The sequence below is a fragment of the Lissotriton vulgaris genome, chromosome 1_1, assembly GCF_964263255.1.
Source record: "Lissotriton vulgaris chromosome 1_1, aLisVul1.2, whole genome shotgun sequence".
Lineage (NCBI taxonomy): Eukaryota > Metazoa > Chordata > Amphibia > Caudata > Salamandridae > Lissotriton > Lissotriton vulgaris.
Genome location: NC_141685.1, coordinates 199,556,369 through 199,563,868, shown reverse-complemented (window position 1 = coordinate 199,563,868; position 7,500 = coordinate 199,556,369). Strand labels below are relative to the sequence as shown.

General features: G+C 48.6%; 15 non-coding genes across 15 annotated transcripts; 10 read left to right on the top strand and 5 right to left on the bottom strand.

Annotated features, from left to right (window-relative positions):
* Positions 1 to 171: 171 nt before the first annotated feature.
* On the top strand, positions 172 to 245 carry TRNAN-GUU (transfer RNA asparagine (anticodon GUU)). The gene has a single exon. It is a non-coding gene; the product is annotated as a tRNA-Asn (tRNA).
* Positions 246 to 481: 236 nt separating this feature from the next.
* TRNAW-CCA (transfer RNA tryptophan (anticodon CCA)) lies at positions 482 to 553 on the top strand. Its single transcript has one exon. It is a non-coding gene; the product is annotated as a tRNA-Trp (tRNA).
* A 71-nt stretch (positions 554 to 624) lies between these two features.
* On the bottom strand, positions 625 to 695 carry TRNAG-GCC (transfer RNA glycine (anticodon GCC)). Its single transcript has one exon. It is a non-coding gene; the product is annotated as a tRNA-Gly (tRNA).
* Positions 696 to 1,840: 1,145 nt separating this feature from the next.
* TRNAN-GUU (transfer RNA asparagine (anticodon GUU)) lies at positions 1,841 to 1,914 on the top strand. Its single transcript has one exon. It is a non-coding gene; the product is annotated as a tRNA-Asn (tRNA).
* Positions 1,915 to 2,150: 236 nt separating this feature from the next.
* TRNAW-CCA (transfer RNA tryptophan (anticodon CCA)) lies at positions 2,151 to 2,222 on the top strand. The gene has a single exon. It is a non-coding gene; the product is annotated as a tRNA-Trp (tRNA).
* Positions 2,223 to 2,293: 71 nt separating this feature from the next.
* TRNAG-GCC (transfer RNA glycine (anticodon GCC)) lies at positions 2,294 to 2,364 on the bottom strand. The gene has a single exon. It is a non-coding gene; the product is annotated as a tRNA-Gly (tRNA).
* Positions 2,365 to 3,525: 1,161 nt separating this feature from the next.
* On the top strand, positions 3,526 to 3,599 carry TRNAN-GUU (transfer RNA asparagine (anticodon GUU)). The gene has a single exon. It is a non-coding gene; the product is annotated as a tRNA-Asn (tRNA).
* Positions 3,600 to 3,835: 236 nt separating this feature from the next.
* On the top strand, positions 3,836 to 3,907 carry TRNAW-CCA (transfer RNA tryptophan (anticodon CCA)). The gene has a single exon. It is a non-coding gene; the product is annotated as a tRNA-Trp (tRNA).
* Positions 3,908 to 3,978: 71 nt separating this feature from the next.
* Positions 3,979 to 4,049, bottom strand: TRNAG-GCC (transfer RNA glycine (anticodon GCC)). Its single transcript has one exon. It is a non-coding gene; the product is annotated as a tRNA-Gly (tRNA).
* A 1,149-nt stretch (positions 4,050 to 5,198) lies between these two features.
* TRNAN-GUU (transfer RNA asparagine (anticodon GUU)) lies at positions 5,199 to 5,272 on the top strand. The gene has a single exon. It is a non-coding gene; the product is annotated as a tRNA-Asn (tRNA).
* Positions 5,273 to 5,508: 236 nt separating this feature from the next.
* TRNAW-CCA (transfer RNA tryptophan (anticodon CCA)) lies at positions 5,509 to 5,580 on the top strand. Its single transcript has one exon. It is a non-coding gene; the product is annotated as a tRNA-Trp (tRNA).
* Positions 5,581 to 5,651: 71 nt separating this feature from the next.
* On the bottom strand, positions 5,652 to 5,722 carry TRNAG-GCC (transfer RNA glycine (anticodon GCC)). The gene has a single exon. It is a non-coding gene; the product is annotated as a tRNA-Gly (tRNA).
* A 1,161-nt stretch (positions 5,723 to 6,883) lies between these two features.
* Positions 6,884 to 6,957, top strand: TRNAN-GUU (transfer RNA asparagine (anticodon GUU)). Its single transcript has one exon. It is a non-coding gene; the product is annotated as a tRNA-Asn (tRNA).
* A 236-nt stretch (positions 6,958 to 7,193) lies between these two features.
* On the top strand, positions 7,194 to 7,265 carry TRNAW-CCA (transfer RNA tryptophan (anticodon CCA)). Its single transcript has one exon. It is a non-coding gene; the product is annotated as a tRNA-Trp (tRNA).
* A 71-nt stretch (positions 7,266 to 7,336) lies between these two features.
* Positions 7,337 to 7,407, bottom strand: TRNAG-GCC (transfer RNA glycine (anticodon GCC)). The gene has a single exon. It is a non-coding gene; the product is annotated as a tRNA-Gly (tRNA).
* Positions 7,408 to 7,500: the final 93 nt, after the last annotated feature.

Genomic DNA, 7,500 nt, shown 5'->3' with positions numbered 1-7,500 from the left:
CTCTAACACCATTAGACAGTAGTCTACACATCATAAATTACAACAGTAACAAGACACTAAGCAAATGACAAATGCTGTATGGCATAAAGACGCCTTATATAATACAAGCTCCAGGCAGGCGCACACATGTCAAGACATATATTGAGTCTCAGGAAATGTATACAGTCAATAGTCTCTGTGGCGCAATCGGTTAGCGCGTTCGGCTGTTAACCGAAAGGTTGGTGGTTCAAGCCCACCCAGGGACGTAGCCTTTTGTCTGCATGAAACACAGATACGTACCTTTGCTCTTTCCTGCGTGCGATCCTTTCCCTGAATAGTTCAATCCTCAGCGTTCTCACTGCACCTGCAGTCAATTTCAATAATTAGGATAGAAAACAAAAGGCCAAGCCCTGTAATACAACCTTAGGCATATAAGCAGAGGAAAATAAGTCAAAAGGCCCACAGCATTTGTTCATCTGGCATCGAAGGCTGCAAGTGTAAGGACCTCGTGGCGCAACGGTAGCGCGTCTGACTCCAGATCAGAAGGTTGCGTGTTCAAATCACGTCGGGGTCACTGCTTACCATTTTATTCCCCACTGAGTTCATATATATCATTTCGAAAACAAAGTCAAAAGAAAGCAACCTTGCATTGGCCGGGAATCGAACCCGGGCCTCCCGCGTGGCAGGCGAGAATTCTACCACTGAACCACCAATGCTTCACATGGTGTGTTCACAGCAAGAGCTCTGTCCAAGACAGTGGTCAGGTTCACACACTTAAATTGTACACATATGAACAAAGTGTGCGCAGCAGACATGATAACGCCAACGTTTCACATGATGATGGCAAGAATCAGATGCAGGAGACTATAAGTAATAATGTCTTTGCATTTGCTGAGGTCACTGGCTTGGTACTAGAGTTGTGGTTATCAGGGCATGATGGCAGGCTGCTCCTGACAGAAGTGGCTCACAGAATGCACCCGCCAGATCACCAGCATTATTGTGTTTCAGATCATGTCACTGAACTCTCCTCCTGGAAAATCCTTCCCACTGGCTTTGCCAGATTCTGTGTCCTCCCCAAAATGCTGGGGTGAAACGGGCAGAGTTCTGCGCCCTGCGCCCCTTTACGCGTCCCTAATGCCATCCCAACGCGCCCTGGTCGGGCTTAGATCACTGGAGCCTCTGGAAATCAAGAACTCCGGAAGCCTAGGGTCAGGCCTATTGCAGAGGCATCTTGTGCCTGGCCATTCCGGGATTGTTGTGTTTCAGGGCCTAGCCATCAATACTCCTGGGATTTCTTTCCATGAGAACCCTCATGTCCCTATCCTCCCACAAGCCCGAGCTTTTATGTAAAATAAAGTGTGCTCTGTGGGCCTTCCCCTATGTGCTCTCTGCCTAATCTCTTTCTCCCAAGCTGAGCTCTGCAGGTAAATGTATCTATCTGACTGAGGGGCTAGGGAGGGCCTTTCCCAGCAGTCTTACAAGCCAAGAGTTCAGAGAAAGCACCTGCTCTGGGAAGGAGACTCTGCTCACAGAGAAGACAAGTCCAACATAACACAGTGAAGATGGGATGGGCAAGACACACGCCTCACGGGCTGGTAGCACGCAAACAGAGGAGCAGGGAGCTACGCTAAGCAGGCAAAGAGAAAAGTCATGTATGAGTCTCATGCACTGTGACCGGTAGTAATACTGGCTCTAACACCATTAGACAGTAGTCTACACATCATAAATTACAACAGTAACAAGACACTAAGCAAATGACAAATGCTGTATGGCATAAAGACGCCTTATATAATACAAGCTCCAGGCAGGCGCACACATGTCAAGACATATATTGAGTCTCAGGAAATGTATACAGTCAATAGTCTCTGTGGCGCAATCGGTTAGCGCGTTCGGCTGTTAACCGAAAGGTTGGTGGTTCAAGCCCACCCAGGGACGTAGCCTTTTGTCTGCATGAAACACAGATACGTACCTTTGCTCTTTCCTGCGTGCGATCCTTTCCCTGAATAGTTCAATCCTCAGCGTTCTCACTGCACCTGCAGTCAATTTCAATAATTAGGATAGAAAACAAAAGGCCAAGCCCTGTAATACAACCGTAGGCATATAAGCAGAGGAAAATAAGTCAAAAGGCCCACAGCATTTGTTCATCTGGCATCAAAGGCTGCAAGTGTAAGGACCTCGTGGCGCAACGGTAGCGCGTCTGACTCCAGATCAGAAGGTTGCGTGTTCAAATCACGTCGGGGTCACTGCTTACCATTTTATTCCCCACTGAGTCCATATATATCATTTCGAAAACAAAGTCAAAAGAAAGCAACCTTGCATTGGCCGGGAATCGAACCCGGGCCTCCCTCGTGGCAGGCGAGAATTCTACCACTGAACCACCAATGCTTCACATGGTGTGTTCACAGCAAGAGCTCTGTCCAAGACAGTGGTCAGGTTCACACACTTAAATTGTACACATATGAACAAAGTGTGCGCAGCAGACATGATAACGCCAACGTTTCACATGATGATGGCAAGAATCAGATGCAGGAGACTATAAGTAATAATGTCTTTGCATTTGCTGAGGTCACTGGCTTGGAACTAGAGTTGTGGTTATCAGGGCATGATGGCAGGCTGCTCCTGACAGAAGTGGCTCACAGAATGCACCCGCCAGATCACCAGCACTATTGTGTTTGAGATCATGTCACTGAACTCTCCTCCTGGAAAATCCTTCCCACTGGCTTTGCCAGATTCTGTGTCCTCCCCAAAATGCTGGGGTGAAACGGGCAGAGTTCTGCGCCCTGCGCCCCTTTACGCGTCCCTAACGCCATCCCAACGCGCCCTGGTCGGGCACAGCCCTGGTCGGGCTTAGATCACTGGAGCCTCTGGAGATCAAGAACTCCGGAAGCCTAGGGTCAGGCCTATTGCAGAGGCATCTTGTGCCTGGCCATTCCGGGATTTTTGTGTTTCAGGGCCTAGCCATCAATACTCCTGGGATTTCTTTCCATGAGAACCCTCATGTCCCTGTCCTCCCACAAGCCCGAGCTTTTATGTAAAATAAAGTGTGCTCTGTGGGCCTTCCCCTATGTGCTCTCTGCCTAATCTCTTTCTCCCAAGCTGAGCTCTGCAGGTAAATGTATCTATCTGACTGAGGGGCTAGGGAGGGCCTTTCCCAGCAGTCTTACAAGCCAAGAGTTCAGAGAAAGCACCTGCTCTGGGAAGGAGACTCTGCTCACAGAGAAGACAAGTCCAACATAACACAGTGAAGATGGGATGGGCAAGACACACGCCTCACGGGCTGGTAGCACGCAAACAGAGGAGCAGGGAGCTACGCTAAGCAGGCAAAGAGAAAAGTCATGTATGAGTCTCATGCACTGTGACCGGTAGTAATACTGGCTCTAACACCATTAGACAGTAGTCTACACATCATAAATTACAACAGTAACAAGACACTAAGCAAATGACAAATGCTGTATGGCATAAAGACGCCTTATATAATACAAGCTCCAGGCAGGCGCACACATGTCAAGACATATATTGAGTCTCAGGAAATGTATACAGTCAATAGTCTCTGTGGCGCAATCGGTTAGCGCGTTCGGCTGTTAACCGAAAGGTTGGTGGTTCAAGCCCACCCAGGGACGTAGCCTTTTGTCTGCATGAAACACAGATACGTACCTTTGCTCTTTCCTGCGTGCGATCCTTTCCCTGAATAGTTCAATCCTCAGCGTTCTCACTGCACCTGCAGTCAATTTCAATAATTAGGATAGAAAACAAAAGGCCAAGCCCTGTAATACAACCGTAGGCATATAAGCAGAGGAAAATAAGTCAAAAGGCCCACAGCATTTGTTCATCTGGCATCGAAGGCTGCAAGTGTAAGGACTTCGTGGCGCAACGGTAGCGCGTCTGACTCCAGATCAGAAGGTTGCGTGTTCAAATCACGTCGGGGTCACTGCTTACCATTTTATTCCCCACTGAGTTCATATATATCATTTCGAAAACAAAGTCAAAAGAAAGCAACCTTGCATTGGCCGGGAATCGAACCCGGGCCTCCCGCGTGGCAGGCGAGAATTCTACTACTGAACCACCAATGCTTCACATGGTGTGTTCACAGCAAGAGCTCTGTCCAAGACAGTGGTCAGGTTCACACACTTAAATTGTACACATATGAACAAAGTGTGCGCAGCAGACATGATAACGCCAACGTTTCACATGATGATGGCAAGAATCAGATGCAGGAGACTATAAGTAATAATGTCTTTGCATTTGCTGAGGTCACTGGCTTGGTACTAGAGTTGTGGTTATCAGGGCATGATGGCAGGCTGCTCCTGACAGAAGTGGCTCACAGAATGCACCCGCCAGATCACCAGCACTATTGTGTTTCAGATCATGTCACTGAACTCTCCTCCTGGAAAATCCTTCCCACTGGCTTTGCCAGATTCTGTGTCCTCCCCAAAATGCTGGGGTGAAACGGGCAGAGTTCTGCGCCCTGCGCCCCTAACGCGCTCCCAACGCGCCCTGGTCGGGCACAGCCCTGGTCGGGCTTAGATCACTGGAGCCTCTGGAAATCAAGAACTCCGGAAGCCTAGGGTCAGGCCTATTGCAGAGGCATCTTGTGCCTGGCCATTCCGGGATTGTTGTGTTTCAGGGCCTAGCCATCAATACTCCTGGGATTTCTTTCCATGAGAACCCTCATGTCCCTGTCCTCCCACAAGCCCGAGCTTTTATGTAAAATAAAGTGTGCTCTGTGGGCCTTCCCCTATGTGCTCTCTGCCTAATCTCTTTCTCCCAAGCTGAGCTCTGCAGGTAAATGTATCTATCTGACTGAGGGGCTAGGGAGGGCCTTTCCCAGCAGTCTTACAAGCCAAGAGTTCAGAGAAAGCACCTGCTCTGGGAAGGAGACTCTGCTCACAGAGAAGACAAGTCCAACATAACACAGTGAAGATGGGATGGGCAAGACACACGCCTCACGGGCTGGTAGCACGCAAACAGAGGAGCAGGGAGCTACGCTAAGCAGGCAAAGAGAAAAGTCATGTATGAGTCTCATGCACTGTGACCGGTAGTAATACTGGCTTTAACACCATTAGACAGTAGTCTACACATCATAAATTACAACAGTAACAAGACACTAAGCAAATGACAAATGCTGTATGGCATAAAGACGCCTTATATAATACAAGCTCCAAGCAGGCGCACACATGTCAAGACATATATTGAGTCTCAGGAAATGTATACAGTCAATAGTCTCTGTGGCGCAATCGGTTAGCGCGTTCGGCTGTTAACCGAAAGGTTGGTGGTTCAAGCCCACCCAGGGACGTAGCCTTTTGTCTGCATGAAACACAGATACATACCTTTGCTCTTTTCTGCGTGCGATCCTTTCCCTGAATAGTTCAATCCTCAGCGTTCTCACTGCACCTGCAGTCAATTTCAATAATTAGGATAGAAAACAAAAGGCCAAGCCCTGTAATACAACCGTAGGCATATAAGCAGAGGAAAATAAGTCAAAAGGCCCACAGCATTTGTTCATCTGGCATCGAAGGCTGCAAGTGTAAGGACCTCGTGGCGCAACGGTAGCGCGTCTGACTCCAGATCAGAAGGTTGCGTGTTCAAATCACGTCGGGATCACTGCTTACCATTTTATTCCCCACTGAGTTCATATATATCATTTCGAAAACAAAGTCAAAAGAAAGCAACCTTGCATTGGCCGGGAATCGAACCCGGGCCTCCCGCGTGGCAGGCGAGAATTCTACCACTGAACCACCAATGCTTCACATGGTGTGTTCACAGCAAGAGCTCTGTCCAAGACAGTGGTCAGGTTCACACACTTAAATTGTACACATATGAACAAAGTGTGCGCAGCAGACATGATAACGCCAACGTTTCACATGATGATGGCAAGAATCAGATGCAGGAGACTATAAGTAATAATGTCTTTGCATTTGCTGAGGTCACTGGCTTGGTACTAGAGTTGTGGTTATCAGGGCATGATGGCAGGCTGCTCCTGACAGAAGTGGCTCACAGAATGCACCCGCCAGATCACCAGCACTATTGTGTTTCAGATCATGTCACTGAACTCTCCTCCTGGAAAATCCTTCCCACTGGCTTTGCCAGATTCTGTGTCCTCCCCAAAATGCTGGGGTGAAACGGGCAGAGTTCTGCGCCCTGCGCCCCTTTACGCGTCCCTAACGCCATCCCAACGCGCCCTGGTCGGGCACAGCCCTGGTCGGGCTTAGATCACTGGAGCCTCTGGAGATCAAGAACTCCGGAAGCCTAGGGTCAGGCCTATTGCAGAGGCATCTTGTGCCTGGCCATTCCGGGATTGTTGTGTTTCAGGGCCTAGCCATCAATACTCCTGGGATTTCTTTCCATGAGAACCCTCATGTCCCTGTCCTCCCACAAGCCTGAGCTTTTATGTAAAATAAAGTGTGCTCTTTGGGCCTTCCCCTATGTGCTCTCTGCCTAATCTCTTTTTCTCAAGCTGAGCTCTGCAGGTAAATGTATCTATCTGACTGAGGGGCTAGGGAGGGCCTTTCCCAGCAGTCTTACAAGCCAAGAGTTCAGAGAAAGCACCTGCTCTGGGAAGGAGACTCTGCTCACAGAGAAGACAAGTCCAACATAACACAGTGAAGATGGGATGGGCAAGACACACGCCTCACGGGCTGGTAGCACGCAAACAGAGGAGCAGGGAGCTACGCTAAGCAGGCAAAGAGAAAAGTCATGTATGAGTCTCATGCACTGTGACCGGTAGTAATACTGGCTCTAACACCATTAGACAGTAGTCTACACATCATAAATTACAACAGTAACAAGACACTAAGCAAATGACAAATGCTGTATGGCATAAAGACGCCTTATATAATACAAGCTCCAGGCAGGCGCACACATGTCAAGACATATATTGAGTCTCAGGAAATGTATACAGTCAATAGTCTCTGTGGCGCAATCGGTTAGCGCGTTCGGCTGTTAACCGAAAGGTTGGTGGTTCAAGCCCACCTAGGGACGTAGCCTTTCGTCTGCATGAAACACAGATACGTACCTTTGCTCTTTCCTGCGTGCGATCCTTTCCCTGAATAGTTCAATCCTCAGCGTTCTCACTGCACCTGCAGTCAATTTCAATAATTAGGATAGAAAACAAAAGGCCAAGCCCTGTAATACAACCGTAGGCATATAAGCAGAGGAAAATAAGTCAAAAGGCCCACAGCATTTGTTCATCTGGCATCGAAGGCTGCAAGTGTAAGGACCTCGTGGCGCAACGGTAGCGCGTCTGACTCCAGATCAGAAGGTTGCGTGTTCAAATCACGTCGGGGTCACTGCTTACCATTTTATTCCCCACTGAGTTCATATATATCATTTCGAAAACAAAGTCAAAAGAAAGCAACCTAGCATTGGCCAGGAATTGAACCCGGGCCTCCCGCATGGCAGGCGAGAATTCTACCACTGAACCACCAATGCTTCACATGGTGTGTTCACAGCAAGAGCTCTGTCCAAGACAGTGGTCAGGTTCACACACTTAAATTGTACACATATGAACAAAGTGTGCGCAGC